The sequence below is a fragment of the Diabrotica virgifera genome, chromosome 2 (genome assembly GCF_917563875.1).
Source record: "Diabrotica virgifera virgifera chromosome 2, PGI_DIABVI_V3a".
NCBI classification, from domain to species: Eukaryota; Metazoa; Arthropoda; class Insecta; order Coleoptera; family Chrysomelidae; genus Diabrotica; species Diabrotica virgifera.
Genome location: NC_065444.1, coordinates 114,625,567 through 114,641,300, shown reverse-complemented (window position 1 = coordinate 114,641,300; position 15,734 = coordinate 114,625,567). Strand labels below are relative to the sequence as shown.

The following is a 15,734-nucleotide window of genomic DNA, read 5'->3' as shown; positions in this document are numbered from 1 at the left end:
TTTCTTAAAATTAGTCAGTTTACCCATTTCCGGACTTATTTTGGACATATATTTTTTCACCCCCAAGAGGGGATGAAAGTCACCCCCAGGGCAAAAGCACACATCGCTACAATATCACTTTTTTTTTTCTTTGACATTATAGCTGTGTATATGCCAAATTTCATGTCAATCCAAGCGGTTCTTTAAAATTTAGAGCAAAAACCGTGAAAGAATGGACTATGGAGAAAAAAAATAAAAATAATAAATGTTAAAAATTTGTTTTAATTTTTTTAATAACAGAGTTGCTAAAAATTATTTTAAAACAAAACCATTATTAGCGTTTATGGGCTCCTCTAACTCGCCGAACTTCTGCACAACGTACAGGCATGCTTTCAGTCACATTTCGAATAGTTCCTTGATCTAGTTGTTCCCATTCTTCCACGAGAACTTCCTCGACATGTAAGTTGCTTGGTCGCTAACGATCCTTTAAGTGCTTCCCGAGTGTATCCCAAATGTGTTCAATGGGATTTAAATTATCATTAAATATTTGTACTGGAATCAAACTGCTATCGTAAAAATTGGAGATAATTACACCGATGAAATCTCCATACAACGAGGAGTCAGGCAAGGTTGCAATTTTTCGCCCACATTGTTCAATGTTTACTACTACTACTATCATTGTTTGATTTGCGTGTATAGATAAAATGCTATGTGGAAATGCGATCAATGATTGTCCCCGTTTAGGATTTTGTCCTCTTCAGGGTTTGTAGTGAATGTGTAGTGTTGGCAACAAAAGCAAACAGTCCGAAAAGCACACTGGGGCAAACGCCGTGTCCTGGTGTTTTTGGATCCTGGGTTATGCCGGACGGTGGTGTCCAGAAGGCTAAGAAGTCAACAGAGAAGAAAGTTTGATGGATTGTTGTTGGTTCCATAGACATTTACGTGTACTTGTCCGTGCTTTGCTCTCGACCAGTCTCCCTAGAAACCATTGTACAACGACAGGCGAACCTGCGTCCCTCGTCGGCGGTTAGGAGGTGGCTTTGAGCGCAGCGTGGACAGTGTGCGTTTGAGTGGAGAAAATAGTTGCGGCTATTTTCTTGGGACGAACAGGTATAATTGTGCAATGAAGTTGGGAAACCGCAAAAAACCAACTTCTCCCTGTTCGGGGTAGGGAAGAGGAAATGCTAGAGGTGGGTACGGTAGGCTAACGGGGTAGCCTCAAGGATGTTTTCGTACTCCACCGGGAGTTCGTCAATGCATGTTTGCATTAGAGCGGACGGTACATGAATCTTTTTGCGTTTGGGCTTTCGGTGGAGTACGTGGCCGGAAGATGAACAGAAACATTTGAGAGATTCTTGTGTGTCGGAAGGGGGGCCGTTGATTACTTTGATTGTGAAGTTCCTGTTCAGAGAGTTTATTCTCTCGGTGATTTTGGGGGTGTTCGAGATGTTATGGATTTCGTTTGAGGGATATCGCCAGTGCTCATAGTTGCATCTACGCAAGATTCTACGTTCTGTTCTCAACAACCTCTCTTGTTTCTGTCTCGAACAAAGAGAGTAGATACATGATTTGTACTCCATGACGGGTCGAATAAAGGTCTTGTAAGTGTGAATGAGAGTCTTCTTGTGTGTCTTGCCAATTTTTCCCGAGAGAGCGTTGAGAAGTCTGGCCCTGTTCCTTACCCTATCTAAAGTTGCCTTTAGATCTGCGTCCCAGTTGAGAGTCCTGGTGAACAGTACTCCCAAATAGTTCGCAGTCGGGCTAACAACAAGCCTTTCTCCCAACAGTCTCAGTGGATATTGGTCGTCTTCATTGACTATGATTCTATTTGACACAGAAGGGGCGCGAAACACAATTGTTGTTGTTTTGTTCGCGTTCAGCGTGACTCTCCACTTACAACACCATTCGCCGACGCCGTCCAACAGAGCCTGGGCTCTTCTGAAGAGGAGTCTTGGGTTGTATCGAGAGGTTGTTGAGAGCAGAGTCGTGTCGTCTGCATAGAGAAACAGCCGAGTACCTGGGATATTTTGGTTAGTGATGTCGCTGTTGTAGATAATGTACAACAGCGGTGCTAGGACTGAACCCTGGGGAACTCCAGCTTGTGGAGTGAAGGGGGTGGACTTTTGATCGCCTATTTTAACTCTGACAGTACGGTTGTGGAGGTAGGAGTGTACAATTTTGGTAAATTGCAATGGTAGCCCGATGTCCAGAAGTTTCCGAACAAGCCCGTCGTGCCAGACCTGGTCGAAAGCCTTCTGCACATCCAGAAATGTGGCTATGGCGAATGAACCATCGTTGATGGTTTGAGTAACTTTGGTAGTGAAATCTATTAATGCATGTTTAGTAGATTTACCTGACTGGAATCCGTATTGGAATTTTGGTATAATATTGTGGTTTTCGAGAAAGTCATTGAGCCTCTCTTTTAGGATTAGCTCAAGAACTTTACCCAGAGTATTGATTAATGAAATTGGTCTATAGGATTCCACGTTTCCAATGTTTACTCGGACCAGCTATTTAAAAACGCACTTGAGAGACAACCATATGGAATCAAAATCAACGGGGAACTACTTAATGTAATTACATATGCAGACGATACAGTAATTCTGTCAGATAATATTGAAGGTCTCCAAATTCTGCTTGATCGTATTCACGAGGTAGGAGAGGAAATGGGCATTAAAATAAACTCAAACAAAACCAAATTTTTAGTGTTTAGTCGTGACCCACATCCAGATGCAAAGCTTCAATTAAAAGGAATCCAAGTTGAGAAAGTTCACAAAATGATATATTTGGGAATTGTGATAACGGACCAACTAGATCCAGACATAGAAATAAAACGTAGATTAGCAATGACTAAAACTACATACTTTTATGGAAATGAAGTCGTTCCTTTGCAATAATCATCTCAGTTTAAAACTAAGACAAAGAATGGTTAAGTGCTATGTTTGGTCCGTACTTTGGTATAGTGCAGAAGTGTGGACGCTAAAAGTATCGACGCAGAATTGAAGCATTGGAAATGTGGATTCATAGACGAATGCTGAAGATACCCTGGACAGCAATAAACACTAATGAAGAAATACTAAGGAGGGCCAACAAAGATAGAGAACTGCTAAAGACTGTTAAACATCGAAAAATGTCTTATCGGGGACTATAGTGAGGGGAAGTCGGTATAAAATAGATATCAAATGCAGGACAATTATTCCATATTGCAGAAACCGAGAAGCCTTCGCAATGGTGATCGCCAACGTCGGATAATTCTGATATGACACGTGAAGAAGAAGAAATTTAAATCTGGACTCCTCGCTGGCCACTCCATAACCTGAATATCGTGGGTAGCCAAATAATTTTGCACTATTCTGGCCACGTGCGGTCTCGCATTATCTTGCTGAAGGATAAATTCTGGACTCATATTTTCAGAAAATGGAACAACATGTGGTTCAAGGTGGTTTGTCGAAAAAATCGCGTCGCTTAAGTAGAATTGGGCAGGACACGTCGCCAGATTGCCAGACAACCGATGGACAAAACGTATTGCCGAGTGGAGGCCGCGAGAAGAAGCACTACGGGGCAGAGGACGCCCACTAACCAGATGGGCCGATGATTTGAAATATGTTATCGGTAACTGGATGCAAGCCGCACAAAATAGAGATAAATGGAAAGAGTTGAGGGAGACCTATGTCCAGCAGTGGACGCGTACGGGTTGATGATGATGATGTGGTTCAAGAAATTCTTTTATGTACCGCTCAGTTATCATCTTCCCTCGCCGAATAACTAGGTACTAAGTCAGAACGGCCATTTAAATTTATCCCTTCCCTAACCATAATGGAATCTCCACCAAAAACTTGGGTTTATTGAATTGAGGAATCTAAAAAGCAGTTGATTGTCTTCTCTAGACACTAGCACGTCCATCAATATGATTTAAAAGAAATCTGGACTCATCAGTAAGCATCACGTTACTTCATTGTGACCTAGTCCAGTTCATGTGTTCAAACAAGCGTCTGGATCTACGAGATACAGGGGTCAACCGAGGTACTCTAGCTGACCTCCTTGCATCAAACTCATGTTCGTGCAGCCGATTACGTATAGTTTGAGTAGTTACTCTTACTATAATACTAAGTATCAAAAGACAAAACTTGGGTACATGGGACATGTGATGAGAGGGCAAAAATACTCATTATTACAACTTATTATGCAAGGCAAAATCCGAGGAAAGCGAAATGTGGGAAGACGAAGAACATCCTGGCTTAAGAACTTACGGGAATGGTTGGAACGCAGTAGTGCAGAGCTATTTAGAGCGGCAGTCAATAGGGTCCGCATTGCCATGATTATTTCCAACCTTCGATAGAAGATGGAACGTAAAGAAAAAGAAGTTACTCTTGCACCCGTAGCTTCTGCCAACTAATTTTGTAACGTTCTAGCAGTACTTCGACAGTCTCTGACGGCCCATAGTTGTAAAAGTTGATCCTCTCTAGCTGTAGTTGACCTTGCACAAAACGTTTAAGGTTGTCTTGTAATAACTCCATACAATTCATGTCTAGTCCAAGTTCTATTATCGCAGCACGACTAACATTTAACATTTCTCGGGAACGACGTTTTGAGTAACTTTCTTGAATTAAAGTTACTGCCCTAGCAATTTGTGTGAAACTCTATGAGATACACTCTGCGCCTTCGGGGCCTTCCAAGCACACCAAAATCCATCACTAATTCTTAACAAAGTTAACGTAGATATCGACAGAAAGTCAATAACGGAATAAATGTGATTAAAAAATGTTATCAACTTTTGCTTTGTTACTGAATACAAGAAAAACGAAGATGAGAAACTTGCTTTTTCCTTTCTATTATAAAAACTATATGTGTCTACTGGGTAGACGTATATTTTTAAACTCCTACCTAATGAAATAAACAAGTTACATTAAATTAAGTTAGTGGCTCCTTTTTCATTTTGATCAGTGTATTTTGAATTATGTTCGGTTGTGATTTTTAACATTTTTTTCGAATTTATAATTATATACAAGTTCCCTATTTGATCTAGCAATTTTACATTGATTAAATAAGCAATTTATTATAGTTTCTGTTACATTTCTAATGACTTTATACGTCACGTATACCAGTTTCTACTCTAATGTATTGATTCAAAAAATTAGGGGCTACTTCTAGAGGAGCAAAAACATTATTAAGAAATAATATTTGCAAAAAAAAACTAACACATTGTTGAGCACCCTAGGTTATGTCCGAGACAGCACACATTTTTTATTTTTACAGAGGATATCTAAAAAATATTATTTATAGCAGTTCAAGGAGATAAAAAGGATAATAATTAAAAAAAGCAAAGGTATGTATACGTCCGTCGGCGTCGGTGCCACATCACAAATATTTTCTACACTGTTTACGTCTACGCTATGTCTTAAAAATTGTAATGCTGCTGTTTTTGTGTAGATATAGGATATCAAATAAAAACACTAATTTTTGGTAATCGTTTAATTGCTAATTTACAAAACTATAAAAAAATTTAAGGACACCCAAAGTCCCATTTAACGGCAATGTTAACATTATGTCACATATCTCTGTAAACAAAGCACTTAGAGACCTAATTCTTTTTTTATTTTAAAACTACATCAATTTTTTAGTGCCGCGTAGATTTTTGTAAAGTTGAAGCAAAAAAAACATTTATTATAAAATACTCAAACTAAATACAAATACTAAAATACAAAAAAGACCCAAAAAAGTTTAGATTTTATTTTTTATTTTACTTGTTTTTGTACATTTTTCAATAAAACTTTACGCTGCTTTACTATTTATTGTCTATCTACGACTACTGTAAAAATTTGGACTTTCTATCATCTAAGGATCCAGAGATATTTGACATCAAAATTGAGAAACCTAGTATTCGGAAAACCACAAAAACATAAAACACTCTAATCTAATAGATTATAAAGCTGCCGGTGCACGGCAAGTTGGGTGCAGACGTTCAGAAAACAAATAGTTTTGTAACCATGAATATTTTATACTATAATGTGTTATATACAGGGTTGGGATAAAGTATGGAACCAAGCAAATGCAAGTACAGTGACGCAAAAGGCATCTGATGCCATATTTTTTGTTACTACTCCACTTCCGGTTTCACCGGAAATGCCCTTAACTTATTTACTTTAAATTTGACACCCTGTATATTTTTGAAGATTTTAAAAGAACTTGTTTTTATTAATTTATACATACCAAGTTTGGAAGAAAAAACTATTAAAACAAGAAATAAATCTCTTTGCAGTTAAAAAATAGGTTGATTTATTTACGTTAGACCAATGATATTATACATATAAAAAGTACTTTCAAATGTTAAAAATGCTTGCCGTTCACCTCTGACAAAGTGCAGACCAATAAATAAATTCTTGAGCATCTTTTTGCAAGATTCCTCCACGTATTAGTTCACAATAATCAATTATTTTTTGTCTCAAATCCTGCAAGCATGTTGGTCGCCTAACGTAAACACGTAATTTTAGATAACCCCAAAGAAAAAAATCTAACGAATTGAGGTCCGGAGAACGAGCGGGCCACTCTATGAATCCTCTACGCCCAATCAAATGATTTAGAAAATTCACCTCCGAAAAATTAAAATTCACCATACCCGATTTATTATTAATATTTCAGTATAATCGCTTTCACTTAAATGAACTATTTTTAATAAAACTTAATTCTGTCAATTAGTTTAGAGTAACGGTTTTACCTACTATACTAAATTCAAATAAGTCATGCAGTGCACGTAAACAACAATTTTAGTCTACAGTATAGAAAGTACTCGTTTATTTCCTACTACGTTGTATTAATACAAAAAATGATCTACAGACACTTTTTAACAATTTTTTTCTTCTGTAACGGTTCACGTTACGAGATTAGATCTTTAATTATTTTTATAATTATTTCCCCTCGGTCTCTCATTTGATTTCTTTCAACTTCTCTAATTTTCTCGTAAATAAATATTTAAGTGACGTCACACTTCAGAGTATGGAACATACTCTACACCTCGGGTAATAATTTGATTCGTGTGCTGAGAATTTGACGTTTTGCTCTGTGAAGTGGCGAGACGAGAGACTTCACTTGTGGCTGGGGATTTGGTTAGTATGGATGGCGTGTGAAGATCAAATTTGGAGGTTAGACCTCGTGTTAGTAAAAATGTGTGACTTTTGAATTATGGATCACCAAACCTATCTAGGAGTGTTTGGGAATAAAGAAGGTATTAATCCAATGGGGTTTACAGCATAACATCATCGTATCACACGGTAAATAGCAATATCTGTTTTTTATAAATAGTTTTTATAACCATTGTTGTCACTCTTGTTCAAGGTGACATAATATATTATAATCTTTCTGATGTGTGTGATGTGTAAATTTATTCAGTGAATTGTTCTTTTAATTATTCTACTATCTATGAGTAATATCTTTTAATTTTTCCCATATCTATAGATAATATTCATTCAGAGAAAATTCTAATATTTTTAACTTTTTGGTTATACTAAAGTCACTTTCAATATCACTTATCAGTCCTATAATAATTATTTTAAAGAAAAATCATATTTATTCTGTATTTAAATCCTAAATCCACATGTCTGTAATGAGAACTCACATAAACTTTGTCAAGGTCAAGTACTTCAGTAATTAAGAGGTCTCTTTTTGTGTGTTTTTTTTTATTACTATCTATCCAAAAAACCCTTTCCTAGTTTTCTTCTTTCTTTATTTGATTGGTCGTACACATAAGAAATTGAAGTAAACGGGAATTTTGTGTTTTTAGCCATCCATGTGAAATCTTAAATAACACCTCGAAACACCAAGAGGCCAATCTCCATCCATAAGTCCTCATGGGAGTATGTCTAATTGGGAGCAAGCTATGGGAGCGTTCCAGCTCAGTTTTCGTCTTGGCACCTGGACCTACAGGAGTCATGGGGTCGCACCATCCTGGTGCATCATTTTCTAGGATGCAACCGCAACCTTTTTAGGAATCATTGGGATTCGTTTGGGAACAATTAGTGTGTTTTAGTAACTATGGTTTTCTTTACATTTCAGACTCTCGGTTTAATGCACTATGTTAATTAATTATTTTTCCAGATTTAGTTTACCTCTGGTTTTTTTTAATATGACATATTTGTATATTATTGTATTTGGTTCCCAAACTTTTTATCTACGGTAACTTCTTGTGCACAGGATTAAGCCTAGAGAAAATTAGGTTTTTATTACTTTATTATTGCTTTGATATTGGTTTATGTAATTGGGGTAAATTTATTCTGTAATATTACTTGCTTGTTTCCCAAATATTTTATTGTTATTCGCTTTATTCCATTTGTTCGGATAATCTAGGTCATCGTCGGTATTTATCTCAACTTCATTTCTATTTATACTTAACTTACTTACTTCATTATTGTGTTTTCCCTTAGTGAGGCTTGGGCCTATTTATTTGTATTATTTTCATCTTTGTCGGTTTCATTTAGTTGTACGTAGCAAGCGTACTATAACCATTGGGGTAGAAATCTCATGTGAGTTGTACGCTATATGTTAGCAAAAGGTACTTATACCTTTAAGTTTTGTAACAGGTAACATTATTATTATTTTAGACAAATGTAGCTTTTATATAACATATGTCATTTTAGAGTCACATTATATTTAATTTGTCTAACTCAGAGATTGTTAAAAATCTGGTAGTTAATTTTAATAAATATTTACTTTTTTTGTATATCAATTATTTTATTACTCCTTTATGTTCATTATTACAGGTTTGATATATTTAATATTTGACAACAGTATAAGATACCTGGGAAAATGATCGAAGATCATTTTCATGGCGCCCATGATTTGCTAGATTTATTTATCTTGTTCGTCTTTAGAAATTATTCATCTTCATTCCTCTTCAGTACATTATTGTTATTTTATTAGTTCATCTTTTAGTCATCATTACTATCTATATAGAGCTACTATTCTTCGACAGGCATGCAAACGAGCCGTATCCATCCTTGAGTGTCAAGTGGTTTTCTTGCATCTCTTGCTAGCCAACTCTATTCAGTTTGCCTCTGTCTCTTCCCACTTCTACTTCTATCCCTTCTAATCCCCTTTCTTGAGTACTACTGCAAAGTAGTGTTTTCCTTACTTCGGCTTCACCGATGAAGCCCCTTCATTTTTATTTTCATTATAGCCCCAACTATTTAATTATTTAGTTACATAGTCTTATAGCATTTTTTTCCTTACTTCTGTTGGAGTATATCTTTCTTTTTACTTTCACTCCAACAGAAGTTTTCTTATTTTTGTTACATTGGCGCCCAACGTGGGGCCAACCGTTTATGGTTTTAAGACAGTAGTTATGTTAGTTAATTTTTCTTTTATTGGAATTTTCTGTATTATTACCTTTTTTATATCTTTGTATTCATGTTATTTCTGATTTATTTTTGTCTTTAAATTTTTTATTAATACTAAACAGGTAGACTTATACTGCTTCGTGTTTTTGATTAGTTTATTTTCGATACCTACCTCATTTTTAGTCTTAGTGGTACAGCTCATATTGTAGTTTGAATTTTGTATTTTTATTGGAAATTTATTTATGTATTTAGACTGAGTATACATAACTGACATTATGTTCTATTAGTATAATTTTTATTCCTTCTACCAATGGTAGTGTGTTTGCACGTACAATTAACCGTTGACTATATGCATACGTTTTTTTCTAGTATGGTTATATTTTATACATAACTAGAAATCATTTTCAGTATTTAGGTATTTTATTTACTTTATTGTATTGATTTTTTATATATTTTGCTGGCATTTTTGATTTGTTGGTGTGTCGCTAATATTTTCTCCATATGTATATTTGTCTTACAAACTTTAGATTATATTTTATATTTGTTATTTTTGATATTTTGGTTGATTGGTAAGACAGGCACACACCACAAAGCAAAATCAGTCCAGAACATTAGCTTCTATACATGATACGTTGAATTCGCATGGTTCGGATGATTACAGATGGTCATCCAAATTATTTTTCTTTAGTTGGTAGTGTTAAACGTAACAATTATAATTATTGTATGGTAAAGTAGTTCCATCATTCATCTCATATTCCAGTTTTGTTAAATTTTGGTAATAATATTATATCAGTGTGGGTACAATAATATAATGCTTATACAAATCAGATACTTTAGGTTGAGATTCAAATATAAATTGTTTATTAGTTAGGAAACATTGATAGTATTTTTTTATTAAGTTATAGAACAATCTTCAGAAGAAGATTACCTTAACAGTGTTGTTCAAGCTAATCTCTTCTTCTGTTTGTCTTTAGCTTAGCTCAATCTTTAGTATGGTTAGAAATTTTAGTCTGATATTTTTTTTTATCATCCGATAATGCAGGTACCTACATACATTGCTTGATTTCATCCTTGGCTTTGTTGTTGATGACTTTATTTATGAATTTATTACTTATTGGTTTAAGTATTATGTAGTTCTTTATGTATGAGTTTATTTTTTTTTTGGTATTATACATGATGCATTTTAATTATTAGTATGGGTCAATATTATTGATTGCTTATCCTGTCAGTAGGATTACACAATTAATAATAACTTCACTTGTATTTTTGTTTAGTTTTGCACACCTAACCCCTAAGTTAGTAGGGTTGTTAACTTATTATATATTTATATAGTTGGATAGGAAAGTTCATACAAGTACTCTTGTTTAATAGGGATATTATGATGGAACTATGTTACACTACCATATCTCAGGTTATGCCTTATATTATTTTGAATATTTGATTATTTACTAATTTTTTTATTATTTTTTATATCTTGTTATTGAATTTGCCATATTGGAAAGATGTGGTTTTTAATTTGTTATTAGGTTACTCTAGTAAAATTTGTCTCCAATATCTTAAACACTTTATAATAATTTATATCCTTCTATCCTACACACTATGATTCTGGAATTAGGTTGGCATTTTGACATATGTATGGTTTCTTAAGTCTTTTATTGATTTCTTCTTGTGGACTAGTCTGTCGTTACTCTGTTAATGGTAGTGAGTGAGTACGTGGGTTCGAAATTCAGCAACTGATCACTGCTATCCGGTTTCGTAATATATGTCCTCATGGCAGAGTAGGCAGATGTCTATTCATCATCAGTTCCTAACCATTCTTCTGTAATTAGTCCAAGTATTCCAGTTTTTTTTTACAATTTAATAGGGAAGTATTTAGTTCATATTAGGTCTTTTACTTCATAGTATGTTTGTACTTTGATAGTTGATGGATAAACATGGATAAATATCTTGCGCACTTGTTTATAAATCAATGCTTAGGCCATCCCTATACATAGTAGGTTTGTTAAGTCAGTATTTGGAGTGTTTAGACAAATGGGTTGTTCTTCAGAGTATATTCCCACTTTTCTTTCCTTAGGCATTAGTCTTGCTATTCAGATTCTAGAATATTTCCTGAATAATTCCACGTATGTGCATTAATCTGCAGTTTTAATTAAAATTGGTTGCCTGTTCTCGTCAATTTTTTTTCTAAGTATCACTTATCATATTTTTTTTTCCTATCACTTATCATAGTGTCATAGAACTTCTAAGTTCACCATTCATTCTGTTTTCTTACTTATTCTTACGTTATTGGTACTTTATCTGAGTCTGGTTATTCTCATACATCTGTTATAGCAACATGCTATAGTTAGCGAATACCAGCACAAAATAAGTTTATGTAGTTTCTATAATATTTTAGTCAATACACTTTAGGTATTTATCTTACCTTTGATTTAGTTAGGTTACATCTCTGTTACTTAGTCTGTTAAGTAGTAATTTATTATTCTGACTTATTTTGATTACTTAGTTTGGATAGGATCATATTACCGGATGAGGGTGTATGTAGACCTAATTTATTTATTTTGTTCAGTATTAGTTACCATTGGATCCAATAATTTAGTTTATTTAGTATTAGTAAGAATTGGTCCATAAATTTTCCTGATCGTTCTTCTTTGGATATACTCCTATATAAATCTGGTGTCCATTGATAGTCCGATTCTGGATAAGTGTCCGATTTTTCATTTATTTTGTATATTTGGTTGGATAGGTTCGTATCACCGGATGTGGGTGTACGTAGACCTGATCTGTTTATGTGGTTTAGTATTGGTGTGAATTGGTCCATAAATTTGCCTGGTCGTCCTTCTTTGGATATGCCTTTTATGAATCTGGTGTCCACTGATAGTTCGACTTTGGATTACGTGTCCGATTCCATATTTATTTTGGTTATTGAGTTTTGGATTCCTTTGGTATGTTTATTATTGGTATTATTTGGCATTAGTGAGAGTTGTTCCCTAAATCTTCCTGATTGTTCTTCTCTGGATATACTATTATGAATCTGGTGTCCATTGTTAGTTCAATTTTGGATTAAGTGTTCAATTCTTTACTTATTTTAGTTACTGATTTTTTTTATTCACTTTGATACATTTACTTGTGATATGGTTCGAATTGGCTCACACCTTTTCCTGGTTGTTCCGTCCTTGGATATACCCTTTATAAATCTGATGTCCATGGATAGTTCAATTTTGGTTTTAGTGCTCAATTCGACACATAGTTATTATTATGAACTTTAGTAAATATTTAGTTTTGTTTTGACTTTTAAGCCATATTATGTCAATATTTGGTAGCAGAGAGTAACATAGTAACATTTTAGTATAAATTTGAGTCATATATTTATTTATTTTTCCTTGATCATTAGTTTATGCTTATTGGTAGTCTTGCGAATCAACGTGGATTGTTAGACTATTGTAAATTTAGTTGTTAATATTTTGAAGTTTAGGAAAACAAAAATTTTTGACAAAAAATTTTTTTTTCCGAGTAGAAGGGGATTGTAACGGTTCACGTTACGAGATTAGATCTTTAATTATTTTTATAATTATTTCCCCTCGGTCTCTCATTTGATTTCTTTCAACTTCTCTAATTTTCTCGTAAATAAATATTTAAGTGACGTCACACTTCAGAGTATGGAACATACTCTACACCTCGGGTAATAATTTGATTCGTGTGCTGAGAATTTGACGTTTTGCTCTGTGAAGTGGCGAGACGAGAGACTTCACTTGTGGCTGGGGATTTGGTTAGTATGGATGGCGTGTGAGGATCAAATTTGGAGGTTAGACCTCGTGTTAGTAAAAATGTGTGACTTTTGAATTATGGATCACCAAACCTATCTAGGAGTGTTTGGGAATAAAGAAGGTATTAATCCAATGGGGTTTACAGCATAACATCATCGTATCACACGGTAAATAGCAATATCTGTTTTTTATAAATAGTTTTTATAACCATTGTTGTCACTCTTGTTCAAGGTGACATAATATATTATAATCTTTCTGATGTGTGTGATGTGTAAATTTATTCAGTGAATTGTTCTTTTAATTATTCTACTATCTATGAGTAATATCTTTTAATTATTCCCATATCTATAGATAATATTCATTCAGAGAAAATTCTAATAATTTTAACTCTTTGGTTATACTAAAGTCACTTTCAATATCACTTATCAGTCCTATAATAATTATTTTAAAGGAATCATATTTATTCTGTATTTAAATCCTAAATCCACATGTCTGTAATGAGAACTCACATAAACTTTGTCAAGGTCAAGTACTTCAGTAATTAAGAGGTCTCTTTTTGTATGTTTTTTTTATTACTATCTATCCAAAAAAAAACCCTTTCCTAGTTTTCTTCTTTCTTTCTTTGATTGGTCGTACACATAAGAAATTGAAGTAAACGGGAATTTTGTGTTTTTAGCCATCCATGTGAAATCTTAAATAACACCTTGAAACACCAAGAGGCCAATCTCCATCCATAAGTCATCATGGGAGTATGTCTAACTGGGAGCAAGCTATGGGAGCGTTCCAGCTCAGTTTTCGTCTTGGCACCTGGGCCTACAGGAGTCATGGGGTCGCACCATCCTGGTGCATCATTTTCTAGGATGCAACCGCAACCTTTTTAGGAATCATTGGGATTCGTTTGGGAACAATTAGTGTGTTTTAGTAACTATTGGTTTTTTTTACATTTCATACTCTCGGTTTAATGCACTATGTTAATTAATTTTTTTTTCCAGATTTAGTTTACTTCTGGTTTTTTTTTAATATAACATATTTGTATATTATTGTATTTGGTTCCCAAACTTTGTATCTACGGTAACTTCTTGTGCACAGGAATAAGCCTAGAGAAAATTAGGATTTAATACTTTATTATTGCTTTGATATTGGTTTATGTAATTCGGGTAAATTTATTTTGTAATATTACTTGCTTGTTTCCCAAATATTTTATTGTTATTCGCTTTATTCCATTTGTTCGGATAATTTAGGTCATCGTCGGTATTTATCTCAACTTCATTTTTATTTATATTTAACTTACTTACTTCATTATTGTATTTTCCCTTAGTGAGGCTTGGGCCTATTTATTTGTATTATTTTCATCTTTGTCGGTTTCATTTAGTTGTACGTAGCAATCGTATTATAACCATTGGGGTAGAAATCTCATGTGAGTTGTACGCTATATGTTAGCAAAAGGTACTTATACCTTTAAGTTTTGTAACAGGTAACATTATTATTATTTTAGGCAAATATAGCTTTTATATAACATATGTCATTTTAGAGTCACATTATATTTAATTTGTCTAACTCAGAGATTGTTAAAAATCTGGTAGTTAATTTGAATAAATATTTACTTATTTTGTATATCAATTATTTTATTACTCCTTTATGTTCATTATTACAGGTTTGATATATTTGACAACAGTATAAGATACCTGGGAAAATAATCGAAGATCATTTTCATGGCGCCCATGATTTGTTAGATTTATTTATCTTGTTCGTCTTTAGAAATTATTCATCTTCATTCCTCTTCAGTACATTATTATTATTTTATTAGTTCATCTTTTAGTCATCATTACTATCTATATAGAGCTACTGTTCTTCGACAGGCATGCAAACGAGCCGTATCCATCCTTGAGTGTCAAGTGGTTTTCTTGCATCTCTTGCTAGCCAACTCTATTCAGTTTGCCTCTGTCTCTTCCCACTTCTACTTCTATCCCTTCTAATCCCCTTTCTTGAGTACTACTGCAAAATAATGTTTTCCTTACTTCGGCTTCACCGATGAAGCCCCTTCATTTTTATTTTCATTATAGCCCCAACTATTTAATTATTTAGTTACATAGTCTTATAGCATTTTTTTCCTTACTTCTGTTGGAGTATATCTTTCTTTTTACTTTCACTCCAACAAAAGTTTTCTTATTTTTGTTACACTTCCAAATATGCTATGTATGAATTAAAAATAATAAGTTCTTTTAAAATCTGCAAAAATATACAGGGTGTCCCATTTAAATTAAATAAGTTAAGGGTTTTCCGGTAACACCGGAAGTAGACTAGTAACAAAAAATATGGCATCAGATGCCTTTTCCGTCACTGTACTTGCATGCAAAGTATCATAAATATTGCTCTTTTTGTTTCAAAGATATTTGCTTGGTTCCATTCTTTATCCCAACCCAGTATAGTTGGAAAGAGAAGATTTCAGAGAATAATTTCCAATCATAACCCAAAAAAGTTAAAAAAACTCAATTTTCGGATTTTGGGTGCCTTTAAATGCACAACAAAATTTATATTTTTGGATAGAGATCATGTGAAAAAATTTATGTACTTATAAACTAAAAACTAAATATTAGCCCTCTGCGGAGAAACTATATATTATAATCAAATTCCCTTCTACCCTATTGGTGTCGAGATTACA

At 33.9% G+C, this 15,734-nt stretch overlaps 1 protein-coding gene and 1 long non-coding RNA gene across 3 annotated transcripts in view; one reads left to right on the top strand and one right to left on the bottom strand.

The window, feature by feature from the left end:
- The window catches only part of LOC114335892 (27 kDa hemolymph protein-like), a 70,948-nt gene that overhangs the window by 6,813 nt on the left and 48,401 nt on the right, over positions 1-15,734 (bottom strand). The gene's annotated exons all lie outside the window — the stretch shown is intronic.
- On the top strand, positions 10,522-14,686 carry LOC126879586 (uncharacterized). Its single transcript, XR_007696135.1, has 2 exons — positions 10,522-13,239; positions 13,749-14,686. It is a non-coding gene; the product is annotated as an uncharacterized LOC126879586 (long non-coding RNA).